The sequence below is a fragment of the Dasypus novemcinctus genome, chromosome 18, assembly GCF_030445035.2.
Source record: "Dasypus novemcinctus isolate mDasNov1 chromosome 18, mDasNov1.1.hap2, whole genome shotgun sequence".
NCBI lineage: Eukaryota > Metazoa > Chordata > Mammalia > Cingulata > Dasypodidae > Dasypus > Dasypus novemcinctus.
Window position 1 is genome coordinate 7,410,830 of NC_080690.1, and position 10,871 is coordinate 7,421,700.

The 10,871-nt window shown below is 55.1% G+C and overlaps 1 long non-coding RNA gene across 1 annotated transcript; it reads left to right on the forward strand.

The window, feature by feature from the left end:
* The first annotated feature begins 2,420 nt into the window (after positions 1-2,420).
* LOC131274240 (uncharacterized) lies at positions 2,421-3,830 on the forward strand. The gene is made up of 2 exons (XR_009181447.2): positions 2,421-2,958; positions 3,279-3,830. It is a non-coding gene; the product is annotated as an uncharacterized lncRNA (long non-coding RNA).
* The last annotated feature ends 7,041 nt before the right edge of the window (positions 3,831-10,871 follow it).

Here is a 10,871-nt window from a genome sequence, read left to right on the forward strand (position 1 = left end):
TGAGAGAAGAGGCTCTCTGGCCGATTTAGCTCCTGGCCCCCTCCAACAAACCGCCAAACCAGTTTTGCGTGAACATGTAAATCAAACCCGTGCTTTGGACACCAACTTCTGTTTCCTGCCTGGAGAGCCCCTGGTCAGAGTAGCACCAGGAAGGCAGCTGGGTCGAGCCTCAGTGAGCACTGTTGCCTGGAAGTAAACTCCACCGTGTCCTCCCACCCGGGGCCCTCTCCTGCCACCCCCAAACCTTGGTGCCAGCTTGGAGACGTCACCTGCCTGAGGGAAGAGCCAGGCTCAGACACTAGACAGGATTTGGGTTCAATCCCAGCCTTGTTAGGATCTCACTATACAAATTCAGATAAGTTCTTAAGCTCTCTGAGCCTCTGTTTTCCTCATCTGTAAAATGGACTAGATAAAACCTTCCTGGCGCACAGCGTTGTCATGAGGAATAGATACAGGAACGGATATGAAAGTAACTAGCTTTCCTTCCTTCTATGTTGGATTTGCCATGCTGGGGTTTTCTGACCACAAGTGCTTTACCAGAAATGGTTTTCTTTGAAGTTATTATTTATCTGAATAGGTTATAAGTGCACATGTTACAACATTTGAAAGGCCTGTAAGGGTAGGCGTGAGAAGTTAAGTCTCCTTTCCACCTCTGACCCCCTAACCCAGTTCTCCACCCCAGAGGCAGCCTTTGTCATCAGTTTCTTGTGTCTCCTTCCAGGGCTCATCTTTTGTGCATTTCTGCAAAACCACAGCATTCTATGGAAAAAAAAAATTTTTTTTTAATTTAACGACGTTTCTTGAAGACTTTACCCTATTAGTATATATGGAGTTCCAATTTTCTCCCTGGTTTTTTACTTTGAAAATTTTCAAAACCATAAAAGTTGCTTAAATAGGAAATTGAACAATCATGTTTCTAACTTTGATTCATCAGTTGTGAACATTTGACACATTTGTGTGCCCTCTTTTCAGAATTATTTGTCTGTATTTCGATCCTAAGAAGGACATTCTCCCACATAACCGCAATACAATGATTCCATTCAGGAAACTCAATACTGATATGATGCTATTATCAAGCATGTACATAGTCCATAATCAAATTTCTCCAGGTGTCTAATAGAGTCCTTTTTTTTTTTTTTTTAATTCCAGGCTCCAATTAAGGATCATGCTTTGCATTTAACTGTCATGTCTCTTTTGTCACCTTCAATCTAGAACTGTTCTCCAGCCTAGTTTGTCTGTTTCAACCTTGACATTTTTGAGTGGCCAAGCCTGTTTTGCAAAATCCCGCTCAATTTGGACTTGTCGGATTCTTTCCTTCCTCAGAACAGATTTAGAGTAAACGTTTTTTTGAGGAATATTACACAGATGACACTGCACCTCATTATTTTAATGGCACCATAGTATTCCATTGTATGGTTGTACCACCGTTTATAGAACCAGTTCTCTACAGATTGAGGTCTAGACGAGTGCTAATTATTTGCTTTATAAGTAGCGCTATAATGAATATTCTTAGACAGCTGTCATTTTCAGTGTGTCTGTAGGATAAATACCTTCTAGTGGAATCCCTGGACCTACACATGTATGGATTTGTAATTTTGATAGTCTTTGCCAAATTGCCCTTTTTTAGAGGATATACTAATCAACACGCTCAGGATTATGTGTCTTATTTTTGTGATTTTGTGATTCCAACTCACTCTCTACAGCCTGGTAAATCCACACATTCCTCTGCTTATGGCAAGAAATTCCTGAGTCTTCGTTGCTTCGTCCCTTGGTGTCTGTTTTCCCACGGGTTTTTCCTGGGATTTGAGTATAATTATAACCCCAAAGTTATGATGAAATCCTCAATGCTCTCCTAGAGCAGAATTTTCTCGCTCTTTGTTTAAAACAAACAAACAAACAAGCAAACATCAACTTGCTGTGTAGGCTGTTATGACTAAAAGAAGAGAGAGTAAGATTTGTTATACACGGAAGGGGGTGCCAGGCACTTTGCTAGGTGCTTGGTGATGTTATCAAGCCTGCGAGGTGGGAATTATTCATGTTGAATTTACAAATAAGGAAACAGGTTCAGAGAAGTCCAGCGGCCTGTTTACTCAAGTGTGAAGAAGAAATAACCTAGGCACACCTGCCTTGCCATCACAGAAGCATGCCTGGCTTTTAGCTCCATTCCCTAACTCGATGGCTGTTGGGGGCAGAAGGAGATGCCGACGGGGTGCAGGGAGACAAAAACACCCATTAGCTAACCCTAAACCCAAAAGGTGTTACTTCCCTGACGCCCAGTTGGACGGGGCCGGGACAACCTCAGCTCCCACCGCCAGCCCCTCGACTCTAAGACTCTTCCGGCCGCTGCCACCTCCCGTGGACTACAATTCCCAGAAGGCCATGCACACGCCGCCTTGCTTCCGCTTCCTGTCCAGGGGGTTTTCTGGGAGTTGCAGTTATCGTGCCGGGGGCGGGGGTGTCTCCACCGCAGGCTCGCTGCCCCCGCCCCCGTGGCCTTTATGAGCCGCGCCCCCGGTTCGCCCGCGCTGCTCTGTTTCTGGCCGCCCCGCCCTGGGCAGCCATTGACTGGGGTTTTTTCTGCTTTGCCAACTTTAGAGCTAGTGGCAGTTCCTTTAGGAGCTTGGCCTTGAGTTGCTCCTCATTTTGGGGTAGCCAGGAGGCTCTGTCCTTTGTTCTTCGACATCATCTTGCCCCAGAAACTCACCCATTTTCTTACTCCTTGAGGCACCGCAGTCCCTTCTAAGTAGTGAAGAAAATAAAAGGAAGGAAGCACCTTGTAATCGGCTAATCTTGTTCCTACAGATGTTGGGACCGTGGTCTCGTAGACAAGGAGCTCAGGATGGAGCTTGGCGGCTGACGATGGGTTGTGAATCAGCTGAAGGCATAGGCTGCTGGAGCTGTTGGTCAAAAGCCTCATGCCCTCGCACAGCACATCAGAGTCTGGGCCCAGCTCCCCACGTGAGTCTCAGGGCAGCCAAGGTCAGGGCGCTCTGGTTTTCGGGGAGAGTGTGAGCCTGGTACTCGCCAGCTCAAGTGGACAATGGGGTGCCCAGGCCTGAGCCCCAGCTTCGGCGGATGAAGTGGTCACTTCTGTGGGGGACAGGGGCAGTCAGCGGCGGTCCAGCCCTGGGCCCAGAGTGGGTGAGAACGGGCTCCCTCAAGGAAAACGGGAGGGTGTTAGCAAGGAAAAGCAGATGGCCCCTGAATGTTCCCGGGGGTGCATACCGGGCTGAACAGTTTCTGTGGTGAAGCTCACTCATCTCCCATCCGCTCTACAGGAGGGGTTGTGACCCCCACCGAGCGGATGCATGAACTGAGGCCTCTAAGTGGAGAGAGTGGGAGTTGAACCCAGGCAGCCCCAACTCCAGAGCCCAAGCGCATCCAGGTGCTCAGTGACGTGACCGAGCCTCCCTGCAACAGCACCTTCCTTCGCAGGAGCTTTCCTGGCCGCCTTTGCTCCTTGAGGCATCTCTCCTTCTACCCTAAGAGGCTTATCAAAGTAGTTCCTAGAAACGCACATGGCCAGGACTCAGCCTGGGGATTATGGCTCAAAGGGCCCGTGAACTAGGATGAGGGGAAGATTACATCTGATTCGCACAAGCCTCTAAATGAAATGTAGCATCTCCTGTGGTTATGGCCGTAAGCAACACAGCTCAGGAGTTTTAGCAGGACCTGTGGCTTTCTCACCCGTGGTAACACCAGCTGTTTTCACTTCACCTTATACTTCCTGCAAATTCTTAAAATATCGTTTATACTCGTCACCACTGGGAAATGCTTATTATTAGACCCGCTGCTAGATCTGGTTATTAAACATGTCAATAGCAAGCACAGGTATTACTGTATCAAAATTTGTTTTTATATTTTGTTAACTGGGCAACTTTTTACTCCTTTGGATTTAGTCTATGTACTTCAAAAGATTATTCTGAAAACACAGGCACCAATCCCTGGTTCAGAGAAAGCTTGGGGAGCAAACTGTTCTCTTTCTTGTCCTGAGTCTCATGAGAAGAATCACTAAAGGACTTGGCAAGGCTCTGCTCCAAGCAGACCAGACCTGGGGGCGTGAGCCCTGGCATGCATCTTTAAGGGGCATTTGAAGTGAAGAGCTAGGACCCACGGTGGCCGCTGTGGGAGTGCAAATCTGGGGTTCCTCTAAGCAGGCTGCTCCTCCCTCATGATGCTGTGAGTCCCTTGACACCCAGTAACATCCTCTCTTGCCCGCCCCAGCACCCACTCTTGCACCCTCCTGTGAGTTGGCCACACTGCAGCCAGGACCGTCTTTTGGAACATAACCAGATCACGCCTCCCAATTGCCCTCCACCCATCAGTGGCTCCCCATTGCCCTTAGAAGCGTATCCAGGCTCTGCGCCGTGGCCTATCCCCTGCCTTGGTCCGGCCCCCGCCAGCCCATCCAGCCTCATCTTACACTCCGGGCCGCCCCACCCATTGCACTCCCGCCCTCTGGCCTCCTCCTGCACCTGGCCTGTGCCAGGCTCCCTCCAGCCCCCTGGCCTTGGACCTCGCAGTTCCATCTGCCTGGTCGCGTGGCCTCACGACCGCTCACCCCGCACGGCTGCGCCCATCAGGAGGCAGAAGCACAGCGGCTCTGTCAACAGAGTCAGTGTGAGGGAAGAACGACCAGGTACTGAGAATGAAAAGGCGAAGCAGGGACGCTACGGTGTCATGGGTTAACAGTGACAGGGCAGCTGCCACCCTTGGGGCTGCAGGAACAGGAAGGAGGGGGGACCTGGAGGGCGACCCCCACAGAGCCGGGTCCCAGACCTCCGAGGAGGGGCCAGCCAGTCCCTGACCCCTCCCGGCACCTGCTGCCCCCGGGTTGTGACCTGATGCTGTTAGCCTCCCGCTATCTGTCCCCGCATCAGAGCCCTGGGAGCTGTGACTCAGACACCTAACAGACTAGGCGCACAGCCCCCGAAACCAACCAACCCAAACCACCCGTCATTGCATGATTCATTTCTCAGGGACCAGGTACTGGAAGTTTCCACCCTGCCTGGCATAAGACTCTGCCAAGTTATCTAAACTCTCCGTCCTGCACCAGGGCTGGGACCAGGCAGGCTAGGCTCTTGGGCAGGAAACTGAAGGAGGCTCTCGCTCTCGGGGCTGCACCGGGGCAGGGTCCACAGCTGACAGTGAGCACCTCGCTTGCCTCCCTAGTGCTGGCCCTGCCTTGACCACCGCCTGGCCCCTAAGAGATGCTCAGTAAATGGTTGTCAAATGAGTGGATGAGGCCCGACCCCGAGTACAGCCCCACTTGGGGAAATGAGTTCCCTGGGTCGCCTCTAGGCTGAGAGGGCTATTGAGCCTCCTGAATCCCACCCCCACAGGTAACCCCTCACCTGGTGTAGTGGGAAGCACCCCTGCCTTGGAGCCGGGCTGCCTGGGTTCACACCACAGCAGTTCTACTCTCTGGCTGCATTTTCTTTGGCAGGTACCTGGCACCTCTGAGCTGCAATTGTGTCACCTGTAAAATGCAACTAAAATATTGTCAAAGCCCCAGTAGAGCACCTGACACATAGTAGATACTTTGTAAAAGCTGGTTTGTTTCTTCTTGACCCAGTAAAAGGCTGGACTGGATGTGGGGCATCCTAGGCAAAATGGGGTATCTAGTGTCTCCCCTATGTGGGAAGAAGCAGCGAGGGCCTGGCTTCAGGCAAGGCTGCATCCAGGGGCTCAAACAAGGCTTTCTTTAGGCTCCTCTCTGGGTTGGCCTCGTTCTCTCCAGATGCCACAGGTTGCCCCCCTGGGCCAGGGAAGTTGACCACAAAGAGCCCAGCCTTCTGCATCCACGTAGGAAGAGGAAGCTTTGCTCCCCAGTATCTGCACACCAACCCCAGGGACGTGCTTGGTCTGCTGGGGTCACAGGCCCAGCCCTGAACCCACAGACTGGTCACAGCAATGGGGGGGGCAACAGTTGACCTTGCCTGGCTCTTACGCCCCTCGGGGCGGGCAGGGCTGGGAGCTGAGACGGGCAGCCCACAGCCCCAGGTCCCCACGGGGAAGGGTGACGGTCCCCACGGGGAAGGGTGACGGTCCCCAGAAGGGCCGTCAATGACCAGCAGGCCTTCCTGCCTGCACGCTCGGGCCTGAGCCCTCCTGCGTGGCATCGGCTAATCCTTGCAACAACCTTCAAAGCAGCTGTCATCACCAGCACCCCATTTTACAGATGAAGGAACTGAGGCATGGGCCACTTAAGACCCTTGCTCCAGGCAGGTCAGGCTGGCTCCAGAGTCCAGGTGCTTGACCCTTATGCCACACTGCCCCTGGCAGCAGGACCCAAGACGGCCTACAGGGGGCAGGCGCGGGGGTGTGTGTCCCAGCCCTTCCCCAGAGCAGTGGCGGGGAGCAGCCTGAAGCCTGAAGCCTCTCTCAGCACCCATTCATCTAGAAAATGCCAGAGGAATTACCAAAACACGAGGTCATGCCCACATGCCACCCCAGGGGCAAAAGTCCTGGCCTGAGGACCCAGGTGCCTGCTGTGTGACCCAGGACCAGTCACTACCCTTCTCTGGGCCTGTTTCTTCCTCTTCCAGTGAGCAAAAATCACCCCATCCCTGAAGGGCCCTGGGCACCCCCAGGGAAAAGTCCCCCGGGAACCACCTTCAACTGGGCTCAGCCAGGGCCGCCCATCCCCACGGCCCACATGCTGCGGCCGCTGGACGCCCTTTGCCCCAGGCCACACACACACACACACACACACACACCCCGCGTTCCCCGGGCTTCACCCTTGCGGGGCCTGCCCCTCCCCTGGCCAGGCGGGCGGTTCCTCTTGCTGCAACTTCCCTCTCCTGGGTCTTACCCCAGAACTCGGGCCCTTGAGGACTCCTCTAAAGAGGTGTCAGCACCCACCGGGGCAGTGGGTCTTGACCGGCGTGGTAGCCCACTCCCCCCCCCACCGCCCCCGCAAGGAGCACTGCCCGACTCAGGAAATAAAAATGCAATAGTTAGAACACACTGACACTAAAACGCCACGCAGTCTCCACAATTCGGGTTTAACTGGGGTGTCCTTGCTTTATTTGGGAACAGTTGGCCCCGTCTGGAGACAGTTTTGATGGTCACAGCTGGGGGTTGGGGGGTTCTCCTGGCATCTGGTGGCTGGAGACCAGGGACACTGCTCCACAGCCTGCCCTGCCGGGCAGCCCCTCACCAGCAGCACCCAGCCCCCGGTGGCACCAGCGCGGGAAGGGGAAATGGAGGTGCCAGGAGCAGTGTCAATCCGCGTATTCACTCGCGGCCTCCGGAGCGGGCCAGAGGGAGGGTGGCCATCCTTAGGCAGAAGGCCAGGAAACTGAGGCACGGGTTAAATGGGCTGTCCCCGGCCAAAGTGGAGCCTCCCACCTTCTCTCTTAGCAGCCGGGGTTCTCCAGAGGCACGCGCCCAGCAGGACACGTGGGCGTGGATGCACAGGAAGAGGTTTATTTTAAGGAATTAGCTCACCCGGTGGTGGAGCACGGCGCGTCCCAAGGTGTTGGGGCGGGCAGGAGGCAGGGGTTCCAGGAGTGGGGTTGCAGAGTGCAAATCGTAGGGGGCTGCAAGCTGGGAACACAGAGAAGGTAGACGGTGACACTCAGGCTGGACACTCAGGAAGCAGCGGGGCTGTGGGCCTGAGGCAGAAGGTCTTCTGGAACCCGCAGCTCCGGCCCTGAAGCCTTCAGCTGTGGCGCTGAGGTCTCCCCACGGTGTCACCTGCCAGCTCTTGTACTGAAAGCTGCTTATGGCTGTTGGCCGCGGCGGCAGAATCCCTTCTTCTGTTCCTCCAGAAGATGAGCCACGGAGGGTGAAGGGTCATCCAGGAATTACAGGTACGGGGGGGAAGATGGAGACTTTCAGGAGCTCCCCCCAAACTGGCCCATTCTGGCCCCTTTGGCACAGGCAAGCCCGCTCCAGAGAGGGAGAACCAGGATGGCGGGTGTCATTAGTCGATTCTACCACGAGGGGGCGGCAGAGGCTGGGAAATAATCCTGGACCCTCCAACCTTCTACTGTGGAAGGAACTTAGAAAAGACACTGACTCCTGGGTCCACGCACAGAGATTCGGATTCAGCTGGTCTGGCCCAGGACCAGGCATTGGCTTTTTTCTTTTTTTTTTTTTTTTTTGTTTTTTTAGGAGGGTACCAGGGATTGAACCTGGGACCTTGTATATTGGAAGCAGGTGCGCGAGCCACTGAGCTACACCTGCTCCCAACTGGTACTGTTTAACGCTCCCAGGTGACTCTCCTGGGCAGCCGGCCTGAGACTCACTGGTCTAAGGCAGTGCTTTTCACCTCTGGCTGCGAGTTGAGAATCACCTAGAAGCTTTTTTTAAAAAAAAAACACCAATGTCCAAGTCCTTGGTATTTGGACTGGACCAACTAAATAAGAATCCTGAATAAGAATCTCCGAGGGTACGACCTGGTCACTGACTTTTCCTAGAATGGCCCCAGGTGGATTTAACAGGTAGTCATGCTTGAGAGCCCCTGGGCTAAGATTGTGCTAAGGCCCCAGCCCCCGGGAAGGACAGCGCGCCCTGCGGTTCATTGCGGCCATTTTAAAGTATGTCCACACGTTGGTCAAAGCTCCTTCAAGAGGTGGAGCCTAATGCCCGCCCCTTGCCTGTGGACTGCGCTTGGCGACTTGCTTCAAACCAATAGGGCAGCGGAAACGATGGCGAGAGTCAGAGGCCTGGCCGGGAGAGGCGCCGCGAGTTCCACTGCGCTGTCCGCCCCACGCTCGGGGGGAAGCCAGCTGCCACGTCCTGAGGACACTCGAGCACTTTACAGAGAGGCTCATGCAGAAAGGAGCTTGGGCCTTTGGCCCGCAGCCGTGTGAGCAGACCCCTGAGCCAGAACCACCCAGCCACGCCGTCCCAAATTCCCGACTCACAGAAACTATGGGAGAATACGTTGTACTGCTGTAAGCCACGGAGTTCTGGGATGGTTTGTTACACGGCAGTAGAGCCATCGCTCTTGCTGTGCACTTGCCTGTCCACCATCCACTTACCCACCCACCTGTTTGTCCGTCCATTTGCCGTCAGTCGATCTCCCCACCCATCCCTCCCGTCTTCCACCTAGCCACCACCCATGTAGCCACCCATCTAGGCACTCGCCCACCCACCACCCTCCGGCCACCCATTGCAGAATGCAAAACCCAGTGTATATTAGCCCCAGCATGGCCCCAGGGCCGCTGAGCCACTGGACAAGGTGCTTCCCCACCTGGGCCCATCCGGCCCCACCCTCCACCCCAAGGCCCCCGGCCTGCCAGGAGGGGAGCGTGCGCCCCCACCTCCAGGCCCCTGGCAGAGGAGGGTGGGCTGGGGGGGCAGGTCAGCTGGGGGGAGGGAAGACGGGGGACAGCAGAGCTGTCTGCCTTCCAGGGCAGCGTGTGAGGAGATCTGGGCCAAGGGGACAGCACGGAGAGGCCGACTTCCTTCCTGGGCGGGCCCGGCGTCCCCCCGCGGACATGCCGTGACCTGGATCCTGCGCAGCCCGACTCTCATGAGCCCCGGCCTGTGCCCTCCTCATCCGTCAGGCTTTCCCCGGCCTGCCGGGGACACAATGGGGACACAACAGCTCCGTCCTCCTGGGACCGTTCTGGGGATTGGATGACACCGTGCACACAGGACCCTCTGCAGAGCCACAGCCAATAGCAAACACCGCGCAGATGCCACCTGCCGCGATCAGCGCAGAGTGACCACAAAACCCCAGTCTCCCCGCGCTGCAAGGCCCGCGGTGCCCCGGCCTCTCCTTTCCCCCCGCTTAGCCTGCTCTGTCCGCACTCGCCTCCTGCTCCCTTCCAGCATGCTGCCCACGCTCCCGCCCCAGGGCCTTTGCACCAGCTCTTCCCGCTTATGGGAACGCTCTCCCGCAGATACCCACACCGCTCCCCCTCCCATCCTCTCCATGTCACCTCCTCAGTGAGGTCTCCCCTACCACCCACTCTCTCTACCTCCCCCCCACTTAGGGTCATTTTTTCCCATCATGCTTATCCTTCTAAGATATCCTATCTTTTTCTTATTGATTTAGTTTATTGCCTGACTCCTAGAATGGAGGGCAGGGGTTTTGGCCTTGTTTGCTCACTGCTAGATCCCAGCACCCAGAAGACTGGCCGGCACATAGTAGGGATAAAATCAATGCCCAGGAATGAATGAATGGTCAAGGTAAGACGAGACTGAGGGAAGCGGAGGTGGCTCGAGTGACTGGGCTTCCATCTACCATATGGGAGGACCTGGGTTCAGTCCCCGGGGCCTCCTGGTAAAGGTGTGCCAGGCCCGCGTGGCGAGCGACGCAGCAAGATGATGAGGCAACAAAAGAGAGACGCAGGGGAGAGTTGAGGCGAGACACGACAGAAGCCAGGAACTGAGGTGGCGCAAGTGATAGGGAACCTCTCTCCCGTATAGAGGTCCCCAGGATTGAATCCTGGTAAAGCCTAGAGGAGAAAAATGAGGAGACAAAAAAAAGAGAAAGAAACAGACTCAGAAGATTGTGCAGCGAATGGACACAGACAGTAAACAGCAGGGTGGTGGGGAGGGGGGTTAGGAAAAAAAACACACCGGCGCTGAGCAGGCGTTCTCCAGCTGTCTTGAAATTGGCATTGAGGTATCAGTTTCCCACATTCTAGAGAAAGTAAAAAACTGGGCCAGAACCCCAAGGGCTGGTTAAAAAGTGGAGGCAAGGGAAGCGGCTGTGGCTCAATCAGTTGGGCTCCCGTCTACCATGTGGGAGGCCCTGGGTTCGTGTCCCAGGGCCTCCTCATGAAGGCAGGCTGACTCGTGCCCATGGAGAGCTGACGGCACGTGCCCATGACAGCTGACGCAGCAAGATGACACAACAAAGGGAGAAAAGCAGACACAGAAGAACTTGCAGCAAATGGACACAGAGA